The sequence below is a fragment of the Papio anubis genome, chromosome X (assembly GCF_008728515.1).
Source record: "Papio anubis isolate 15944 chromosome X, Panubis1.0, whole genome shotgun sequence".
In the NCBI taxonomy this organism is placed as follows: domain Eukaryota; kingdom Metazoa; phylum Chordata; class Mammalia; order Primates; family Cercopithecidae; genus Papio; species Papio anubis.
In genome coordinates, this window is record NC_044996.1 from 93,279,711 (window position 1) to 93,298,631 (window position 18,921).

At 43.3% G+C, this 18,921-nt stretch overlaps 1 long non-coding RNA gene across 7 annotated transcripts in view; it reads right to left on the reverse strand.

Annotated features, from left to right (window-relative positions):
* The window catches only part of LOC103880750, a 115,787-nt gene that overhangs the window by 87,401 nt on the left and 9,465 nt on the right, over positions 1-18,921 (reverse strand). The gene's annotated exons all lie outside the window — the stretch shown is intronic.

Genomic DNA, 18,921 nt, shown 5'->3' on the forward strand with positions numbered 1-18,921 from the left:
ATTTGAAATCTACTCACATCGTCATGAGAAGTTTTAACAGTATACTTGTCAGTGAAACAAAAAGAAAAGCTGTTAGATATAATTCCGATTGTTAAACATCTTTGAAACATTTAAAAATTGGCTTTAAATATTTTATCACCTACTTGTACAAAGACAGACATTTATGGATGGCGACTGTTAAGAATTTGAAGAATGCATCATTAAAAAGTCTTGCTCAGGATTTGTGTGTAGCCATTTCAAGCATAAAGCTTATAAAATAAACATGGCAGCAAATTTCAACCCTCTTATTTACAATTTTGAAAAGATTTTAATTTAGAAGTTTAATAGTAACTCAGTATTAAAAAGGAGAATATTAGACCAAGATGGTTTTGCAGGAGTTCTACCAAACCAATCATTCCAAAGTTACAAAGCATCTTCCAGAATATTGTAAAAGAGGGAACACTCTGAATCATTCTATACCAGCAGAACCTTAATGCCAAAAGCCATTAAGAACAGCCTAAGAAAGGAAAAGTAAAGACCAATTTTATTCATGGACACAGTTGCAAAATTCTAAACTTTTGTTTACCACCCTGAGTCCAGCACTGTATAAAAAATGAAAGACCATGACCAAGCTGTGTTTATACAAGAAAAGCAAAGATGGTCTAACATAAGGAAAATCTATAAATGCCATTTACCACATATCAGATTATTGGAGAAAAAAAAAATAATTATCATAAGAAACAGAAAAGGCATTTGGTAAAAATTCAACACCCTTTCATTATTAAAAAAATAAAAGCCTCTTAATATAGAGTAATAGGATGGAACTTGCTTAACCTGATAAAACCTGTAGGAAGTCTATAGCAAATACAGTATCATTCTTACTAGGGAAAAGTTAGTGGTGTTTCCTCTAAAATACACAACAGGACACGGATGCATGCTGTCATCATTGTACTAGATGTCCTGGTCATCTCAGTACGACAAGAAAAATAAAGCCATAAAGATTGGAAAGCAAAAGACAAAACTGTCATTATTTATAGCTGATATGGTTGTCACCATAGAAAACATAAAAGAATATACAGACACCTTAAAAGGAACCAGGGCTCCTTGGAGAAATGACTGATTCCAGGACTGAGAGAGGAAAATACAAGATGAGTCTGGAGCATTTCCAAGTGCTGGCAAGTAAAGCAGTGCTCAAAACCAAAGGATGGGAGTATGTGAAAGGGACACAGGAGCCAACTGGCAAGAGTCCCCAGTGGCCACAACTGGACTGATTTGACCAACAAAACAAAGAACACAGTATTAGATTTATAACTCAAATTATTAAATAAAAATGCATGAGTTCATACTGATATAAGTGACAGAGTAAATAAATAAGGGATGAGAGACAAATGTTTACAGAAGAATTTCAAATGATATACACAGATACACCCCCTCCTTCCAGGACCTGTAGCTCAATTCTTCCCGCCTCCTTGCGGGTGGGCTAGATTCTTCCAAAGAACAGACTATGAAAAGGGAAAGGCAGCAACTTGCCAGGGGGAAAACCCGGCAAACACCACCTTAACCAAGGGATGAAGGTTCACAAAACCAGGGATGCCAATGGATACAGTTACCTCTGATACGATCTGATAAGAAAGGCATTTAAACTCTGGTGTTCTTTCCAAAAACAACTCCAGTCTAAATATAAGCAAAACTTCAGACAAATACAAACTGAGGAACATTCAACAGTATTCCTTAAAACTGTTAGGTCATGAAAACAAGGACATTCTCAGCTTAATGGACTTCTGGGGGGGGGGGGGGGGGGGAAAAAAAAAAAAAAACAAGAACAGACTGAGAAACTGTCACAGACCAGAGGACACTATGGAGACATGACAACTAAATCCAATGTGATATTTTGAATTGGATCCCAGAACAAAAAAAGGACCCCAGTGAAAAAAACTGATAAAGCCATGTAAAGTCTGATGTTTAGGTAGTAGTAATATATCAATGTTGCTTTCTTATTTTTGATAAATGTACTACAGTGAGGAATATACAGAAACTCTCTGTACTATCTCTTAACTAACTTTTCTGTAAATCTAAAACTATTCCAGAATAAAAACCTACTTAAAAATAAGTTTAGGGCCAGGCGTGGTGGCTCACTCCTGTAATCCCAGCACTTTGGGAGGCCGAGGCGGGCAGATCACCTGAGGTCAGGAGTTCGAGACCAGCCTGGCCAACATGGTGAAACCCCGTCTTTACTAAAAATACAAAAACTACCCGGGCATGGTGGTGGGAGCCTGTAATCCCAACTACTCAGGAGGCTGAGGCAGGAGAATTGCTTGAACCTGGGAGGTGGGGGTGGCAGTGAGCCGAGATCACACCACTGCACTCCAGACTAGGAGACAGAGCGAGACTCTATCTCAAAAAACAAAAACAAACAAACAAAAAACAACATTTTGGGAGGCCTAAGCGGGTGGATCATGTGAGGTCAGGAGTTCGAGATCAGCCTGGCCAACATGGTGAAACCCCGTCTCTACTAAATATACAAAAAATTAGCTGAGCGTGGTGGCCTGTGCTTGTAATCCCAGCTACTGGGGAGGCTGAGTAGGAGAATCGCTTGAACCCGGGAGGCGGAGGTTGCAGTGAGCTGAGATCGCGCCACTGCACTCCCGCCTGGATGACTGAGCAAGATGAGACCTCAAAAATAAATAAATAAATAAATAAAATAATGAAAAGTGTAATAAGGCAAATGGTTATAGTACTAATATACAAAAGCTAACTTCATTTCTATATACCTGCAAAAGAGATAAAAAATACAATAAAAGATCCCACTTATAATAGCAGCAAACCCATAAAGCACCAATAAATAAATCTAACACAAGATATGTAGACCTTATGCAGAAAAATATAAAGCTCTGCCAAAAGACGTTCAATAATTTATTTACAATAGAGAGCTATGTCATGCTCTTAGGGAGGAAGACTCAACACCATAAACATCAATTCTCTTCAACATGATCTACAGATTCATTGCAATTCCAACATTTTTATAGAACATGACAAGTTGATTCTGAAATGTGTTTAAAAAAAAAACAAAGGGGGGCCGGGCATGGTAACCCCCCCTGTAATCCCAGCACTTTGGGAGGCCAAGGCAGGAGGATCACTTGAGGCCAGGAGTTTGAGACCAGCCTGGGGAACATGGGGAAACCCTGTCTCTACAAAAAAATACCAGAATTAGCTGGGTGTGGTGGCATGCCCCTGTAGTCCCAGCTACTTGGGAGGCTGAGGTGGGAGGACTGCTTGAGCCCTGGAGGTTGAGGCTGCAGTGAGCTTACTGCACCACTGCACTCCAGCCTGCGTGACAGAGCAAGACCTTGTCTCAAATAACTAAATTAATAAAATAAAATAACAAAGGAGGGCCGGGCAAGGTGGCTCACGCCTGTCATCCCAGCACTTTGGGAGGCCAAGGTGGGTGGATTGCTTGAGTGCAGGAGTTCAAGACCAGCCTGGTTAACATGGGGTGACCCTGTCTCTACAAAAAATACAAAAATTAGCTGGGCATAATGGCATGTACCTATAGTCTCAGCTACCCAGGAGGCTGAGGTGGGAGGACCGCTTGAACCCAGAAGGTCGAGGCTGCTATGAGCCCAGATCACACCACTGCACTCCGGCTTGGGTGACAGAGCAAGAACCTATCTCAAAATAAATAAATTAATTAATTAAATAACAAAGGGCTAAGAATACATGATACTTCTGAAGAAAAATAAGATGGGAAGATTTTGCTTTATCAAATATCAAGATTTATTATGAAGGCAAGGTAATTAAGGCAGTACAGTACTGGTTCAGGGACAATAAGCTGGCCAACAGCAAAGAGAGGCCAGAAACAGATCTATATGGATATGGAACTTTGATACTCCAGGCCAGAGGTAGCTTCTCAGATTATTACATTATCCATATGGAAAATAATGAAACCAGCTCCCTACCTTATACCACACAAAAACCAACTCCATTTGGACTTAAATGTGAAAGGTAAACTTTTAAAACTTTTATTAGAAGAAAATAAAGAAAATGTTTATAACTGTAGGTTAGAGAAGACAAGACAAAAAATTGCTGGCTATAATACAGAAAAGATGGATTTGTTCAACTGAAAAATAAGACTAGCCTGGGCAACAGGGACACCCTGTCTCTACAAAAAATAAAAAATAACAATTAGCCAGGTATGGCTAATTTATAGGCATGGCACATGCCTGTAGTCCGAGCTACTCGGGAAGCTGAGGTGGAAGGATCACCTGAGCCTAGGGAGGTCAAGGCTACAGTGAGCTGTGATTCCACCACTGCACTCCAGCCTGGGTGACAGACTGAGACCCCGTCTCAAAAAAAAGAAAGAAAGAAAAAGAAAGAAAAGAAAGAAAGAAAAGAAAGAAAGAAAGAAAGAAAGAAAGAAAGAAAGAAAGAGAGAAAAGAATTTCTGCTCATGTAAAGACACCATTAAAAAAGCTTCAAAATTACTGAAGCTATTCAACACATACAACTGACCAATGATGAGGATCCACATAAAGAACACCCACAAATCAATAAAAAATGATTTAGCCAGGCACAGTGATGCACATCTATAATCCTAGCTACTTGGGAAATGGAGGCAGGAGGATCCTTTGAGCACAGGAGTTTAAGACCAGTTTGGGCAATGTAGTGAGAACCCATCTTAAAAAAAAAAAAGTTTTGTTTTTTTTTTTTGAGACAGAGTCTAGTTCTGCCACCTAGGCTCGAGTGCAGTAGCGTGATCTCAGCTCACTGTAGCCACCACCTTCTGGGCTCAAGCCATCCTCCCACCTCAGCTTCCCAAGTAGCTGGGACCACAGGCATGCACCACCACACCCAGATAATTTTTGTATTTTTTGTATAGTTGGGTTTTCGCCATGTTGCCCAGTCTGGTCTCGAACTCCTGGGCTCAAGTGATCTGCCTGCCTCGGCCTCCCTAAGTGCTGGGATTACAGGCATGAGCCATTGTACCCAGAAAAATTTTAATGGGCTAAAGATATTAACAGTCCTTTCACAGAAGAGGAAATGTGTGGCTAAGGACCATTAAAAGATGCTCGATCACATTAATGACTAAGAAAATGCTAATATGTCCCCAATGAAATACCACTTTACACTCAGTATAATAACAAAAAATAAGAAGGAGGACAATATCAAGTGTCTGAGGATGTGGATCAATGGGATCTCTTATACATTTCTGAAAGTAGTGTAAATTGGTACCACCAGTTTGGCATAATCCTGTCAAGCCGAACTTTTGGATGACCTATTAACCAACAATCGCATTCTTAGGTCTATATACCTTAGAAGAATGGGTGTGCATGTGTCCCAGGACATACACCTAAGAATGCTCATGGTAGCACTGTCCATAAGAGCAAAAAGCTGGAAATGACCCAAATGTCCAACAATGGATGAATGGATAATGTGTCTTATGATCATCCAAGGGAATACTGTAAACAAACTCTAGCTACATGCAACAACATAGGTGAATCTTAGAAACATAATATTGAGTGAAAAAAGTTAAGTCTCAGAAGACCACACAGGGCCAGGCGTGGCGGCTCACGCCTGTAATCCCAGCACTTTGGGAGGCCGAGGCGGGTGGATCACCTGAGATCAGGAGTTCAAGACCAGCCTGGCCAACATGGTGAAACCCCAACTCTACTAAAAATACAAAATTAGCTGGGTGTGGTGGTGCAAACCTGTAATCCCAGCCACTCAGGAGGCTGAGGCAGAAGAATCGCTTGAACCCATGAGGCAGAGGTTACAGTGAGCCCAGATCACACCACTGTACTCCTGCCTGGGAGACAAGTGAAACTCCATCTCAAAAACAAAACAAAACAAAACAAAACAACAACAACAACAAAAAACCCCGCACACAGTATGATACTATTTTTACAAGGCTCATAACCGAGTCAAATAAACAATGTATTGGTTAAGCATCCCAACAAATATGAAAAAAAAAATCCCATATATGAAAAAGGGTAAGTGAATGTTAAGCACAAGGCTTAGCAGAGTAGGAATTTCAGGAGTGGAGTGGTGGGGAAGGTGAGGAATGGAACAGAAAATGACACATGGGTAGATGATATCATTAATGTTTTTGGGTAGGGTTGTGAGTTCTTGGGTTTTCATATTATTATATTTATAACTTGTGTATATAATGTATATATTCTGTTTCTTTTTTTTTTGAGATGGAATCTCACTCTGTCCCCCAAGCTGGAGTACAGTGGCGTGACCCTGGCTCCCTGCAACCTCCTCCTCTTGGGTTCAAGCGATTCTCCTGCCTCAGGCTTCCAAGTAGCCAGGATTACAGGTGACTGCCACCACACCCAGCTAATTTTTATATTTTTAGCAGAGACGGGATTTCACCATGTTGGCCAGGTTGGTCTTCAACTCCTGACCTCAAGTGAATCACCCGCCTCAGCCTCCCAAAGTGCTGGGATTACAGGTGTGAGCCACCGCGCCCTGCCTATTCTTTTATCATATATCTAATACATGTTATATGAACAGCATATAGGAGAAGGGTAGAGAAAGTGAGGAAGGAAACCTCTTTGAAGAGTTTTGCCGTTAGGGGAAATGAGAAATGAAGTCATAACTGCAAGGGCATGTGAGATGAAGAGGATTTAAAGCTTTTTTTAAAGATAGGAGTGGCAGAGCGAGGACTTCGATGAACTCACTTTCCCTCTAAAACAATGAAAAGATGGTCAAATCAATTCAAATCAACCATTTTAGAACTCTGGCAATTAACCAAAGCCACAGAATAAAGTGAAAATCATCATCCAAAGAAGCTACAGAATCTTGGCAAGACAGTGAGGTCTACAACACTTCACTTGTGGTGATCCCCATCCTCCCTCCCCAGCCCTCCCTAGCTCAGTGGTACAGGATCCAAAAGCTGACCAAATTCCAGACGTTGGAGAAATCTGACCACTTAGAGAATTTTACAGGAAATCCTAGAGAACGAGACAACCATAGGAAACTTTGAAAAGCTCTGACATACTCCTAGGGATCTAAAGGGCTGTGCATATACTCAAGGCTATATGCATGCCAAGGAAAGAGCTGGGATAGGAGAGGACCCAACCCACTCACTTCTGGCTGACTGCGAGGCCCTGTGCAAGTAGAAAGTGAAAGCGAAGGCTGTCTCGTACACTGGCTGGACTTTGAAGGCAATGCTTTCTTAACACAGATCTTCTTGGCAAGGGTTGGAAGATGTACAGGCAAGGCATTTAAGGATATATTCTGACCAATCACTAGCTGACCACCAAATTATATTTATTCACCAGGTGTGACCCCTAGGAATCCAGGCTTAAAAAGAAAAACAAGAACTGAAAGGAAAAAAGGCTGCTGGCGGGCAACTCAGAGGCCACATAATGCAGGGGGAGACCGAATCCACAAAATGAGTTCAGAGAAGTCACTGAACAAACAAACAGCAACAAGAAAAAGAACTACGACAGCAACAAAAACAAAAACAGATCAACAACAAACCCTGGGAGTCCAGATGGCAGCAAGATGGCAGAGCAGGACTTTCCAGTGCTCATCCCCCAACAGAAACATCAATTTGAAAAACAATCCATACACGAAAATACTTCACGAGAGCTAAGGAAACCAGGTGAGAGTTGACAGCACCTGGGTGTAGCACAGAAATAAGAAAAGACACATTGAAGAGGGTAGGAAAAACAGTTACACATTATCCATGCCACCCCTCCCCCAACCCCAGGCAGTGCAGTGGGAAAGAAGACACTTTTTTTCGCCGGAAGAGAAAGGAAGTAAGCACTGGGCTTTCCCTTGGACTCCAACACCAGGCCTGCCCCAGTCAAATCCAGCACCGGGCAGGCAACCACAGCCCAAGCCTCTAGGCTGGTACCTGTAGACCGAGCCTCCAGGCCTGCCCCAGCACCAGACCAGATTCCACTGCCTCACACTCCAGGCCTGCCTGACAGTCTGTCTCCAGACTCACTCCATTGCCAGGACAGCCCCCACAGACTCAGGTACCAGGCATATTCCAGGGCCAGGCCAGCCCAGGTGGCCATGGGTCCCAGACCACTCCCAGCATGGGGCTGGTCCCCATGGCCCCAGGTTTCAGGCACACCCCAGCACCAGGCCAGCCCCCACAGCACTAGTCATCAGGCCAGCACCTGCAGACTCAGCATCCAACAAGACCTTGTGGACACAGGCTCCAGGCCCACCCAGTGCCAGGCCTGGCCATGTGGCCTCAGGCTCCAGGCCCACCTTAGGTTCCAGCCCAGCCCAGAACCAGATCGACCTACATAGCCCTAGGCTGCAGGCCTGCCCCAGCACCAGGAGAGCACTTCTAGATTCAAGTACCAGGCTGGCACGCACAGACACAGACTCTAGGCCTGCCCAGTGGTGGGCTGATCTCTGTGGCCCCACCCTTCAGGCTGGTCCCTGCAGCCCCACGCTCCAACAGACCCAGGGTCCAGACCTATCCCAGTAGATCCCAGTACTGGGCTGGGTCTAGTGAATCCAGGCTCCACACCTGCCCCAGCACCACACAGTTCCCAGGCTCCAGGCTGGTCCTCATGGTCAAAGGCTCTAGCTGACCCAGGGTTCAGGCCCACCCTAGTAAGCTCTGGTGCCAAACCAACTCTCGTGGACTGAGACTTTAGGACCACCCTTGCAGACCCAGGATCCAGGCCAGCCCCCATGGACCCAGAACCCAGGTTTGACACTGCAGATTTAGGCTCCAGGTCCACCTCAGCACCATGTCAGCCCCTGTGGACCCAGACATGAAGTTGGCTCCCACAGATCCAGGAACCAGCTGTGCCCTTGTGGACCCAGGCTCCAGGCCCACCGCCACATACCCAATCAACAGGCCCATCTGTTTGGATCCAGGCTCCAGGCCAAACCCCATGGACCCAGACATCGGGTCCACCCACCTGCTAACCCAGACACCAGACCAGCCTGCGTGAGGACTCCAGCAGCAAGCCCACCCGCAGAACATGCCAGATGGCCAGTCCAGAACCTCTGGACAGGCTGACTGGTGAGGGGCTTTCCCAGACAAAGCCAGTCTGCAAAGACTTGAATGAGTTTTCACTTCTTCAGATGTGCAGACACCAATGCACAGCCACAGGGATCAAGAACAATCAGGGAGGCCAAGCACGGTGGCTCAGGTCTATAATCCCAAGCACTCTGGGAGGCCGAGGCAGGCAGACTGCTTGAGCCGAGGAGTTTGAGACCAGCCTGGGCAACATAGCCAGACCCTGTCTCTATTTTTTAAGGAAAAAAAATTTTTAACCTGGCGTGGTGGCTCAACGCCTGTAATCCCAACACCTTGGGAGGCCGAGGCAGGTGGATTGCTTGAGCTCAGGAGTTCGAGACCAGCCTGGGCAACATGGCAAAACCCTGTCTGTACAAAAAATACAAAAAAATTAGCTGGATGTAGTGGCGCATGTCTGTGGTCCCAGTTACTTGGAAGGCTGAGGCAGGAGGGTCATTTGAGACTGGGAGGCAGAGGTTGCAGTGAGCCGAGATCGTGCCACTGCACTCCAGCCTGGGTGACAGAGTGAGACTCTGTCTCAAAATAAATCTTGTTTTGTTTTGTTTTTAAAAAGAACAATCAACTGGGTGCAGTGGCTCACACCTGTAATCCCAGCACTTTGGGAGGCTGAGGCGGGCAGATCCCTTGAGGTCAGGAGTTCGAGACCAGCCTGGCTAACATGGTGAAATCCCATCTCTACTAAAAATACAAAAATTAGATGGGCATGGTGGCACATGCCTGTAATCCCAGCTACTCGGGAGGCTGAGGCATGAGAATAGCTTGAGCCAGGGAGCCAGAGGTTGCAGTGAGCTGAGATCACGCCACTGCACTCCAGCCTGGAGTGGGTGGGTGACAGAGCAAGACTCTGCTTCAAAAAAAAAAAAAAAAAAAAAGAACAATCAGGGAAAGGGAAACACACCACCACCAAAGGAACAAAAGAAAGCACCAGTAACTGACCCTAAAAAGAGGAGACTTATGAAATGGCTTACAAAGAATTCAAAGTAATTATATAAAGGAAGCTCAAAACTTCAAGAAAATATGCAGGGACAATTCAATGGTATCATGAAAACATGAATAAAATGAAACATTTAACAGAGAGACTGAAATTATTTTAAAAATTAGGGGTTTTTTGGTTTTTTTGTGTTTTCTGCTATAGGCTTGGTTGGTTGCTGTTGAAATGGGCAAGTTCATGAAATGTGGGAAAGTGGTACTGGTCCTGGCTGAATGCTACTCTGGACACAAAGCTGTCACCATGAAGAACGTTGATAAGGGCACCCCTACAGCCATGCTCTGGTGGCTGGAATTGATTGCTATCCCTGCAAATGACAGCTGCCCATGGGCAAGAAGAAGATTGCCAAAAGGTCAAAGATAAAGTCTTGTTAAAGTTCATAGTTATAATCATCTCATGCTCACAAGGTACTCTGTTGATATCCCCTGAGTGGGATATCCCACTCAGAACTGATAAAGCAGAAAAAAGAATCTGTGAACCTGAAGACACATTATTTGAAAACATACAGTCATAGGGGGAAAAATGAAAAAGAAATAAGACAGCTTATGGGATTTATAGGACAGCTTCAAATTTTTGAATTATAGAGTTCATGAAGGAGAAGAAAAAGACAAATGAACAGAAAGCTTACTTTAAAAAGTAATAGCAGAAAGTTTTCCAAGTTTGGAGAAAGATACAAAATATCCAGGCATAGATCAAAGTTCTCCAATCAAATTAAATTCAAACAAGACTATACAAAAACATGTAATCAAACTGTCAAAAATCAAGGACAAGCAGAGGATCCTTGAAAGTAGCAAGAGAAAAGAAGCAAATAACAGGTACAGGAGTTCTAATAAGGCTAGCAGCAGATTTCTCAGTGGACACTTTATAGGCCATGAAAAAAGTGAAATAATCTATTCAGTGTGCTGAAGGAAAAAAACCTTTCAACCAAAAAGACTGCACCAGCAAAGCCGCCCTTCAGAAATGAAGGAGAGGAAAAGTCATTATATGAAAAAGACACTTGCACACGCATGTTTATAGCAGCACAATTCACAACTGCAAAAACATGGCACCAGCCCAAATGCCCATCAGCTAACAAGTGGATAAGGAAACTGTGGTAATATATATACCATGGAATACTACTCAGCCATAAAAAGGAATGAAATAATGGCATTTGCAGCAACCTGGATGGAATCGGAGACCATTATTTTAAGTGAAGTAACTCAGGAATGGAAAACCAAACATTATATGTTCTCAATCACAAGTGGGAGCTAAGCTATGAGGATGGAAAGGCATAAGAATGACACAATGGGCTTTGGGCACTTGGGGGAAAGGGTGGGAGGGGGTGAGGGATAAAAGACTACACATTGGGTATAGTGTATACTGCTTGGGTGATGGGTACACCAAAATCTCAGAAATTACCACTAAAGAATTTACCCATGTAGGCAATCACCACCTGTTCCCCAAAAACCAACTGAAATTTAAAAAATAATAATTAAAAAGCAAGAAATGAAGGAGAGACAAGAGACTTTCCAAGACAAACAAAAGCTGAGGGAGTTCATCGCCACCAGATCTGTCTTACAAGAAATGCTAAAGTTAGCTTGTCTAACCCGCCTTATTTTGTTGTTGTTGTTCTGTTTTGTTTTAAGTGTTTAGCAGCCTGAAGCCATGGTTTTTAGTTTCTGTGTCTAGTGATAAGCAGAAAAAAGGGATGAGGAAGGGGCTTTACTGGCTCAACTAGAAACAGAAACTAAGAACTCACGACTGTATTTGTTCCCTTGGACACCTCTGTGCTAAAGAGAGTTTTTCAAGCTGCAAGAAAAGAATGCTAATTAGTAACACGAAAACATATGAAAGTATAAAACTTCCTGGTAAAAGTAAGTATACAGTCAAATTCGGAACACTGTAATACTGTAATGGTGGTGTGTAGATTGCTTATACATGTAGTATACAGGTTAAGAGGTAAAATTATTAAAATAATATCTACAATAATTTGTTAACAGATACACATTACAAAAAGAAATAAATTATACCATCAAAACCATAAAATGTGGTGAGGGGGTGGAGTGAAAGTGTAGAGTTTTTTAATGCACTCAAAGTTAAGTTCTTAACAGCTTAAAATAGCCAGTTACAAGATGTTTTAGGCCGGGTGTCGTGACTCAGGCCTGTACTCCTAGCACTTTAGGAGGCCAAGGCAGGAGGACTGCTTGAGTTCAAGCCAGGAGTTTGAGACCAGCCTGGGCAACATAGCAAGACCCCATCTCTAAAAAAAAAAAAAAAATTTTTAACTTAGCCGGGTAAGGTTGTTGCATGCCTCTAGTTGCAGCTCTTCAGGAGGCTGAGGCAGGAGGACTGCTTAAGCCCAGAAGGTTGAGGCAGTGGGCTGTGATTGCACCACTGCATTCCAGCCTGGGTGACAGAGCAAGACTCTGTCTCAAAAATAAATAAATAAATAAAATGTATAAAATAAAGAAGTAATATCAGTCATTCTCGAACTCTTCCAAAAAACTGAAAAAGGCATACTTCCAAACTCTTTTTTTTTTTTTTTTTTGAGACATTGTCTTGCTCTGTCACTCAGGTTGGAGTGCAGTGGCGCAATCTTGGCTCACTGCAACCTTCACCTCCCGGATGCAAGCAATTCTCCTGCCTCAGCCTCCTGAGTAGCTGGGATTACAGGCGCATGCCACCACGCCCGGCTAATTTTTGTATTTTTAGTAGAGACGGGGTTTCACCATGTTGGTCAGGCTGGTCTCAAACTTCTGACCTTGTGATCCACCCGCCTTGGCCTCCCAAAGTGCTGGGATTACAGGTGTGAGCAACTGCGCCTGACCCCAAACTCTTTTTATTAGGCCAGCATTACCCCGATACCAAAGCCAGACAATGACACTAGAGGAAAAGAAAATTACAGGCCAATATCCCTGATGAAAACAGAAGCAAAAATCCTCAACAAAGTACTGAAAACCATATTTAACAGTATGTTAAATGGATCATTTACTATGATCAAGTAGGATTTATCACAAGGATGCAAGGTTGGTTCAACCATGCGAATTAGCAGAATGAAGGATAAAAATTGTACGTCAATAGATGCAGAAAAAGCATTTGGCAAAATTCAACATCCCTGCATGATAGAAACTCAAAAAACTAGATATAGGAGAAATGTACCTCAACATAATAAATACCATATATAACAAACCCACAGCTACCATCATACTCAATGGTGAAAAGTTGAAAGCCTTTCCTTTAAGATGAGGAACTCCTGTCACTTCTATTCCACAGGATACTAGAAGTTCCAGCCAGAGGAATAAGTCAAGAGAAAGAAATAAAAGGCACCCAAATTGGACAGGAAGAAGTAAAATTGTTCCCATTTGCAGATGACACAATCTTAAATATAGAAAACGCTAAAGACGACCGGGCGCGGTGGCTCAAGCCTGTAATCCCAGCACTTTGGGAGGCCGAGGAGGGCGGATCACGAGGTCAGGAGATCGAGACCATTCTGGCTAACATGGTGTCCTCGCCTCACTAAAATACAAAAACTAGCCGGGCGGGGGTGGCGATGCCTGTAGTCCCAGCTACTCGGAGGCTGGAGGCAGAGAATGGCCTGAACCTGGGAGGGCGGAGCTTGCAGTGAGCCAAGATCCTGCTTCACTGCACTCCAACCTGGGTGAGACAGCGAGACTCGGCTCTCAAAAAAAAAAAAAAAAGAAAACTTAAAGACTCCAGCAAAAAACTGTTAGAACAAGCCCGGGTGCAGTGGCTCATGCCTGTAATCCCAGCACTTTGGGAGGCCGAGGCAGGCAGATGGCTTGAGGTCAGGAGTTCGAGACTATCCTGGCCAACATGGTGAAACCCTGTCTCTACTAAAATATAAAACTTAGCCAGCCATGGTGGCACATGCCTATAGTCCCAGCTACTCAGGAGGCTGAGGCATTAGTGACCGTTTTGAACCCAGGAGATGTGGGTGCAGTGAGAGCTGAGAACATGCCACTGCACTCCAGGCCAGTGATAAAGGAGACTCTTGTCAAAAAAAAAAAAAAGAGAAAAGAAAAAGAAAACCGTTAGAACAAATAAATTCAGTGAAGTTGCAGGATACAAAATCAACATACAAAAATCAGTAGCATTTCTATACACTAACAACCAACTATCTGAAAAAGAAATCAAGAAAGCAATTCCATTTATAATAGCTACAGAAAAAAAGGTAAAATACTTAGGAATAGCCGGGCGCAGTGGCTCATGCCTGTAATCCCAGCACTTTGGGAGGCCGAGGCGGGCAGATCAGGAGTTTGAGACCAGCCTGGCCAACATGGTGTAACCCCATCTCTACTAAAAATACAAAAAATTAGCTGGGTGTAGTACTGGGTGTCTGTAATCCCAGATACTCCAGAGGCTGAGGCAGGAGAATCACTTGAACCCGGAAGGCGGAGGTTGCAATGAGCCGAGAGCACACCACTGCACTCCCAGCCTGGGCGACAGAGTGACTCCGTCTCAAAAAAAAGAAAAAAAGAAAAAGTCCAGCTAGGTGCAGTGGTTCACACCTGTAATCCCATGAGTTCAAGGCTGTAGTGGGCTATGATGGAGCCACTGCACTCTAGTTTGAGCAACAGAGCAAGACTTTGTCTCTAAAAAACATACCCCTGACTCTGAGATAAAAGCATGAGGAGATTAAAAATTTTTTTTAATTAAAAAAATCCCATTTTAAAGTAGTATCAAAAAGAATAAAATGCCTAGGAATAAATTTAACAAAGGAACTGTAAGACTTGTACACTGAAAACTATAAAACACTCCTGAAAGAAATTAAAGATCTAAATAAATCCCATGTTCACAGACTAGAAGACAATATTGTTAAATGGCAATACTCCCCAAGTTGATACATAGATTCAACATAATCTCTATGAGAATTTCAGCTGTTATTGCTATTTTTTTTTTTTTTAAGAAATTGACAAGCTGCTGAGTTTGGTAGATCATGCCTGTAATCCCAGCACTTTGGGAGGATGAGGCAGGAGGATTGTTTGAAGTTTGGTATCAGCCTGAGCTACAAAGCAAGACTCTGTCTCTACAAAGATAAAAAAAAAAAGAAAAAAAAAGCAAAGAGGATCACTTGAGCCCAGGAGTTCAAGGCTGCAGTGAAGTATAATCACACCATTGCACTCCAGCCTGGGCAACAGAGAAAGATCCTATCTGTAAAAGAAAAAAAAAAAGAAAGAAATTGGAAAGCTGATCCTAAAATTCGTATGAAAATGCAAGGATAGCCAAAACAATCTTGAAAAAGAACAAAGTTGGAAGACTCTCACTTCTTGATTTCAAAACTTGCTACAACTACAGTAATTAAGACAGTGTGGTCTAGCATAGTGACAGACATGCAAATCAATGGAACAGAATTAAGAGTCCAGAAGTTAACCTTTATGTTTATGTTTTATGGTCAATTCTTTATTTTTTTCAGAGATGGGGTGTCACTATGTTGCCCAGGCTGGCCCTGAACTCCTGGGCTAAAGTGATCCTCCTGCTTCAGCCTCTCTAGTATCTGGGACTACAGATGGGTGTCACCATACTCAGTCTATGGTCAACTGATTTTTGACAAGGTTGCCAAGACAATCCAACGGTAAAAAGAATATTTTTCAACAAAAGGTGCTGAGAAAACTAGATATCCATGTCAGAAGAATAAACCTGTACCCCTACTCTCACACTATACACAAATATTAACTCGCAATGGGCTGGGTACAGTATGTCTGTAATCCCAGCACTTTGGGAGGCTAAGGTAAGAGAATCACTTGAGCCCAGGAGCTCGAGACCAGCATGGGCAGATAGGGAGACCTCATCTCTACAAAAAATACAAAAATTAGCTGTGTGTGATGGCTCACACCTGTAGTGTCAGCTACTCAGGAGGCTGAGGTGGGGGTATCACTTGAGCCTAAGAGGTCAAGGCTGCAGTGAGCTGTGATTGTGCCACTGCATTCTAGCCTGGGTGACAGAATGAGACCCTGTCTTGAAACAAAAATAACTCAAAATGGATCACTGTCCTAAATGTAAGAGCTAAAATGATAAAATTCCTAGAAGAAAACATAGGAATAAATCTTCGTCACCCTGAGTTAGGGGATGATTTATTGGATATAACACCAAATGCCCAAGTGACAACAAAATAGGTAAGCTGGACATTACTGAAATTAAAACCTACTGTACATCAAAAGATACTATCAATAAAATGAAAAGAACCCACAGAATGGGAGAAAATATTTACAATTCATATTATCTGACAAAGGACTTATATCCAGACACATAAAGAAGTACTGGCCAGGCGTGGTGGCTCATGCCTGTAATCCTAGCACTTTGGGAGGCCAAGGCAGGCGGACTGCCTGAGTTCAGGAGTTCGAGACCAGTCTGGGCAACACAGTGAAACCCCATCTCTATGAAAATACAAAAGAAAAAAAAAAATTAGCCGGGTGTGGCATTGTGTGCCTGTAGTCCCAGCTGAGGACTACAGTAGTCCCAGCTGAGGGAGGCTGAGGCAGGAGAACTGCTTGAACCCAGGAGGCGGAGGTTGCAGTAAGCCGAGATCACGCCACTGCATTCCAGCCTGGGTGACAGAGTGAGACTCCGTCTCCAAAAAAAAGAAGTCCTGCAACTCAATAATAAAAAGACACATAATCCAATTAAAAATAGGCTAAGAATTTGAACAGACATTTCTCCAAAGATATACAAGCATATAAAAGGACATTCAGTATCATGAGTTATTAGGGAAATGAAAATCAAAACTATAATGAGACACCACTTTCATACCCACTAGGATGGCTATAATAAAAAAGACAAACGAAAAGTGCTGATGAGGATATGGAGAAGTTAGAACCTTCATACATTGCTGATAGGACTGTAAAATGGCATAGCCACTTGTGCAAACAGTTTGATAGCTCCTCAAAAAGTTAAACATAAGGCGGGGCACCACGGCTCATACCTATAATCCCAGCACTTTGGGAGGCCGAGGAAGGCAGATCACTTGAGCCCAGGAGTTCAAGACCAGCCTGGGCAATGTGGCAAAACCCCATCGCTATAAAAAATACAAAAATTAGCCACATGTGGTGGCATGTGCCCATGGTCCCAGCCACTCAGGAGGCTGAAGTGGGAGGATCACTTGAGCCCAGGAGGCAGAGGTTGCAGTGAGCCAAGATTGGGACACTGTATTCCAATCTGGGCGACAGAGTGAGACCTTGTCTCAAAAAGAAAAAAAAAAGTTAAACATAGAGCCACCATATGACAGTAATTCCACTCCACATTCAGAGAAACATTAGTCATATTAGCCAACATGAAAGCAACTGAACTGACCAACTGGGGAGTGGAGGTAGATCCATACAACAGAATATTATGACAATAGGAAGGAATGATACATGCAATAGCATGGATGGACCTCAAAACATTATGCTAAGCAAAAGAAGCCAGCCATCAAGACCAGTATCTTGTATGATCTCATTTATATGGAATATCTAGAATAGACAAATCTCTAGACAGTAGGTGGCTAGGACTAGGGAGAAGACTAATGGGAAGTGACTGCTAATGAGTATGAAGCGTCTTTGGTGGGGGTGCGGGGTTGAAAATGTTCTAAAATTGATCACGATTGGGAGGTTGAGGCGGGTAGATCACTTGAGGTCAGGAGTTTGAGACCACCCTGGCCAACATGGTAAAACCCCGTCTCTACTAAAAATACAAAAATTAGCCAGGCATAGTGGTGTGCACCTGTAATCCCAGTTACTTGGGAGGCTGAGGCAGGAAAATCACTTGAACCCAGCAAACAGAAGCTGCAGTGAGCTGAGATTGTACCACTGCACTCCAGCTTGGGTGACAGAGCGAGAGTCTGTCTCAAAAAATAAAAATAAATAAATAAAACTACTGAATGGTATACTTTTATTTATTTATAATATTATTTATTATTATTTTAACAGTACCCTTTAAAAGGGTGAATTTTACTCTGGAGGTTGAGGCCAGAGGATCACATGAGCCCAGGAGTTCAAGTCCAGCCTGGGCAATATAGTAAGATCCTGTCTCAAAAACAAATAAATAAAAGGTGAATTAGATGGTATGTGACATGTAGCTCAATGAAGTTACAACGAAAAGATGGATGAAGTAATAGAATGTCTGTGTGCTAACGAGAATGATCTTGTAGAGAAAGGGGAAAACTGGAGGAACCATGCCCTCAAGTAGGTGAGAGAGGATGGGATTGAGTGCCAAAGTGGAGAGACTGGATTTTGATGACAGTAGGAGCACCTTATCCAGAACAGAGAGAAGGCAGAGTATGTGGATACAGATGCTATGTGGTAGTTGGATGTAGTGGTGGGAATATGCAGATGTTTTATTCCAATGGTTTTCATGTTTTCAGTCAAGTAGGAAGCCTGAGTGTAAGGACAGGAAAGGAAATGTTGAGGATTTCAGCAGAGAAGGTACAAAACAATCATCATCTAGGAGGGTAGGAGAGGAAATGCAATGGAGCAGGTAGAGAGCTGGATTTAACCAGGGCTGAGGCTGTGCCTGGTAAAGTGGATGGTAAGTACGCTGAAGTGACAGAAGGTGGAGGGAAGTGAGACTGTCCACCCAGGAATGACTGTAACGGTGGGCCATGGAATCTAAGCTGATTAAAGGAGGGACATGGGAGCATGGAGGAAGTGAAGGGGAGTGAAAGTGTTCAGTGCCAGTGGGATTGAGGGATTGCTGGAGTTGGAGTACTAGTAGGTGTGAGCTAGAAAAATAGGAGGCACTGGCTAGAGAAGAGGATGCCTGAAACTGAGCATATGGAAACAATGCAGTCACAGGTACTGACAAGAACAAGGGTCAGGCTTGGCGCAGTGGGTCACACCTGTAATCCCAGCACTTTGGGAGGCCCAGGCGGGTAGATCACTTGAGGTCAGGAGTTCGAGACCAGCCTGGCCAACATGGTGAAATGCCGTCTCACAAAATTTAGCTGACCGTGGTGGCAGGCACC